General features: G+C 37.1%; 1 long non-coding RNA gene across 1 annotated transcript in view; it reads right to left on the reverse strand.

Moving 5' to 3' along the window:
• Positions 1-2,798: 2,798 nt before the first annotated feature.
• Positions 2,799-4,800, reverse strand: part of LOC138043581 (uncharacterized) — a 17,840-nt gene continuing 15,838 nt past the window's right edge. Inside the window, exon 3 of the long non-coding RNA XR_011131291.1 lies at positions 2,799-3,160. This is a non-coding gene — a long non-coding RNA (uncharacterized lncRNA). The remainder of the gene's footprint in view (positions 3,161-4,800) is intronic.

The raw sequence follows: 4,800 nt of genomic DNA on the forward strand, positions 1-4,800 counted from the left end.
GACCTGTATTTAACAGACCCGCCTTCATTGCAGCTGTCACACGAGTCAACAGAACCACATACAACTGCTAAATCAACCACATCAATAATCTATGAACCCTGTTGCACAATTATATAATTTGTAACACAATCTGACATGGTGAAAACATTGAACAACAGTGACAATACTCGCGTCAGGGAATTACAATTGTGAGACGCCAAAATGAAACAAAACGTGAAGGTACCTACGAAATAAAATCACTTAATCACCGTTGCGTCTTTCAAACACCATTATATCCTTCTATATATAGAGCGATCGCTATGCCAGAGGTCGTGAAAAGCCAACGTAGCTTTAATTGGAATCGAGGCCTGATGTAGATCACCGTGCAACGTGAAAAAACGGCAAATTATTTTTGACTGTTATGCTTGTTAATTTTCGACTGCTTCTTACAGAACAGCTACAATTTTGAAAATGATTTAAACACGAATTCTGTTCTTCTTCTGGCTCTCCTCACTAGCCGCCACCTTTCTTTTGACATTAAACCAATTAGAGTTCATGTGAGAAAAGCACCAATCAACGATCTTTTTAGTTCACTGTGTGCCAGGGTCTTCTCAAGACCCGCCGCCATATTGAAAGCCGAGAAGACCCTGGGAACGAGGTTGCCATTTTTTATCTATCGCTCTCCTTGTCTGGCTCGCAAAACACTAACAGACATACCATGCAGCGAAAACTTGGATCGCAAAGGGACTCGCAAGATGCAAAATTCAACCAATTCTACCTAGAAGATTTTGTTACGTGGGGCAATTATCTGTACATATGTAAAATCAAAATGCTTGGTCAAAACACCCTCGAAGAGCCGACAAGAAATAAATCAGGAAGAAGACCGATTGCAAGGGAAGGTACTAGTCGTCTTTTAGCAGGGTTCGACACCTGGCTACCTGCATTACTAGCCACCGGACTAGTGATTTCTATAATTTACTAGCCCGAAGCAAAACTTGGTAGCCCGGATTAATTTCCCTCGAGGCCTACTTCAACCGCAAACACGCAAACCTTACTCTAAACTTATTGGCATTTTTTCTTCCATTGTGATAACAATGTGTTATTAAGGAAAAAGCTAACAAAATGTTCGTTTCACATTCACTTGTGCACGTGGCGAAGGCTAACCGTAGAAAGCTCGCTTTCCACGATGGATTAAAAGTTCTCTTTCTCTGAGTGCTCTCATAAATCTTACTGCTTTCCTGTCTACTCGTACTTTCAGTTTCGGCCGCTTTCCCCTTTTTACATGATGGCGCCTCGTAATTTGTCAAAAATCGCTCCATCTTCACAATCGCTTCAAGTGCGAAGCGATGGTACGAGGCGATGTGCAAGGCATCACAACATTGGTAGGGAGAAGACTGGGGAAGACATTAACCATTAAGCTCAGAGTCTGGGAACTAGCGATGTTTACGAACGACACGCAAGATAAAAAAGACGCCAGAAGATGATAGATTTATGTTTTCTTTGTAAAATTATTGGTATTATCGTTACATTTTAAACTTTCTTGTTTTTTTAATCAGCTGTGAACTTCAAACTAAAACTAATCATATCTAGTTTATTTCCATTTTCCTACTAGCCAGCGGGCTATTAAACGTGGTTTTTTACTAGCCCGACAAAATTTTTACTAGCCTCGGGCTACCGGGCTAGCGGAGATGTCGAACCCTGTTTTAGTGTTCCACTTCTCAAATTACCGTCACAAATTAATTTTGGTATTTCTGTTGCATGGGCCAGACATGTCTAAGCATTGCCTTCGGCCTTTTTCAGCATCATAGTTTTAAGAAAACTGTTACAACAAAACTAATTGAAATTCTAGAAACTGAAAACTCTTATGCCGATATAGATACCTTAATTAGCAAGATGAAAAATTAAATTTCCAACTGAGGTTAAGTATAGTCTGTAGTTTTCGTCTTTACATATTGTTCTTTTACCCAAACTGCTTTCTTCTCTTTTTTTCCTACATGTAAGTTCTTCTACTTTCTAAATATTTGAAAGCACAAAGAGTAATGTTTACATGTTGTTGTTGTATGTGAAAAACAAAAAAAATGTTTAAAGAATTTCGTCAACAGTCGGGCTTGCCACGATCAGCTTCTCGCTATTTGCAAGCCTAGCTTAGTAACAACTTGTTTCTTGTAAATAAATAAAACTTGAACTTGAATAAAGCGTGCATTTGAGCATCATATACAAGCTTACCTGTCTGTCTATAGCGATGTTTCTCGTGACGTCATCCATTGTTATTAATATGCCAACCAGAACCTAATTCGCTGTTGAAACAATGACTTCTTTTGTTCCGTGGTTGGCAAATTTCAATATCAAAAGAAATGTGACGTCAATGTTTGTAAACAAGAAATATCGCTATAAGAGGTTAAATTAATATTGTTTATTTTATTTTTGAATGGGGACCAAGGAGATAATTGTTGAAATGAGGTGCATAAAAATCTTGATTCATGCAATGAATATGTAGTAGATAAAATATGAGCGGGAGATCTGTATGGGCGTTTACAATGGCGAGCCGATAGGCGAGCCATTGTAAACGTCCATGCTTGTGAAATGAATACATTAAATTGAATGCAAAGTATTGTTATTTTAATCAGTAGAGATCTGTATCAAAAGTTAATGAAGACTAATTAGCTGAGCAGGAGTTTGTATCAAAAGTTAATTCTACTGTTTAATAATTCATCAACCCCAGTTGATTTGTATTGGGGTTTACAGTTGTGTACATGTGATCTGAATACTGTGCTAAGATTGGTTTGCACCCTCATGAATAATTAATGAATTTTAATTGAATCAGGGTCATAAGGTTGCCTTGATTTTAACATCATTGGTCGACACAGTTCTTTTAAAGAGAGTCTGAGCTTCTTTCTGTCACTCATTAATTTTGACAGTTTTTACCATCTGAAGTCTCTTAGATCTTGAGGAGATGTTAACTTCAACACAAAATAACTATTTATTTTTGAGCAATCTTTGGCCTTCCTTCTTTGGTGCGATTAACAAGCGATTGCTGCAGCTTTTTTGTCGTGCAGGCCACACGACTGATTATGTTATGCCAGGAATGAGAACGAGGCTTAATTAAAGGCTAATTTGAAGACTTTTTAAGGTCGCATGTCAACTGTCTCAGAATTGCTTTGTATTCCCACTGTATAAGAACCTGGGAATTAAAAAATGATAATACAACTTTAGTTAATTAGTTACATGCAATGTGTTTTTCACCTGAAAACTTTCAGGAGCCATTATCTTTCTCTCAGTAGAACCCCTACAGTGTTATTGGCAAGTGTATTTATCTAATATCTTGCTGCAAAAATGGTAAATGTGGATGTATGGTACTAAGTTTGCTATGGAATTAAATGCTTTTATTCCCTTTCATTTTTCTTAAAACTGTTTCTCCAAGTTGCACACATAGTTTGCTCTTGTGATAAGTTATGCTTCGTTGTGATTGAACTGTTTAGTACTGCCTGGTGAATTATCATCAGTACCATTACCAACAAGAAGGTCGCCAGTAGAATTCGCAACTAATCCTATGATTTGCATTATAAGGTATTGTTGGATTCACGCGACAGTAATGCTGCTGCAATTTATTTAACTGATATGTATGATTTTTGTGATGTTAAACCCTGTCCCTCATTAAAAAATAATAATAAACAAAACCTTAACTTGTGCTATCAATTTTTGGTAGTTATTAAAAACAAATTCTGTTTCAGTTTTACACACAGAAAAACAATGTTCATGTGTGTACACTGGCTGCATCCTTTCCATTCAAATATTCCTTTTACCTTTACACATGCATTATTTCTTGTACTTGGGCACACTGACAAACAGAGGTTTGGTTGTTTGCTTCACCTTTTTTTTGTTTTCCAATTAGATTAATCATCAGGCAATTCAGGCTCAAAAACACATATTACATGATCCCCCAGCGTTCCATCTTCGTGCTTCAGATACAAGTCTTTAACCTTGGTTTTTTTCGTTGTACGACAGTAGCTGTTTCTTTGTCGCTTTGACAAGATGTCAGGGATGAAACTTCCGCTTCAGTGCTGCTGCAATCGCGTTATTTTCATGATTTTTCCAAGCATGTTGTACTCCATACTTGCAAGCATCACAAATAGCTTGGGGTTTAGCCTTCCATCGCAGGCTATTGTTTGGCTACACACGTCTCAAAAATTCTTACGAAATCGTCAGCTTAACATTTGTTTCATCGCACTATGCCGCACAGACGGCAACAATTCACAAAATCACTTTTAGGCTGATCCCTGCAAAACTTTATTTAAGGTAATTCCCTTGAAAATGTTCTACTATCAAACTTTTTTGGAAACTTGGCATAATTAACATTCATGATATGAACATTAAAAAAATGCAATAAAAAAATGGGGTCACCATGCTTGTTTACGCGTCAGCACGCTCTTAAAATTGGGTATTTTTACTGGTTGCGCGTTAAAAATTCGAATCACCCTCATATGGAATGAAGTCTTGGTTACTTGAAAGACACAAAATTTCATTTTGAAAATAAGGTTTTTTTAATTCACATAAGCAGTATTGCTTCATTTACGCCGTTTTTGATTGCCTGGTTGTAGGAATAGTGCAATTTTTGGAACAATTCCGTGGTTAGCTTGAAGTCCTCGCCTTGGCCAAAATATATACACCCAGTACGGAACTGTTTTCTACAAAAATTCATGTTCTACTATCAAGCTTTTTCTCTTCTTCAAATATGTTCTTTATTAGACTGTTCTAAGCAAATAGCTGAAAAACAAATCGGGGGTCACCGTGCTCGTTTGAGAGGAAAGGAGCATTTATTTC

Source organism: Montipora capricornis, chromosome 3 (assembly GCF_036669925.1).
Source record: "Montipora capricornis isolate CH-2021 chromosome 3, ASM3666992v2, whole genome shotgun sequence".
NCBI classification, from domain to species: domain Eukaryota; kingdom Metazoa; phylum Cnidaria; class Anthozoa; order Scleractinia; family Acroporidae; genus Montipora; species Montipora capricornis.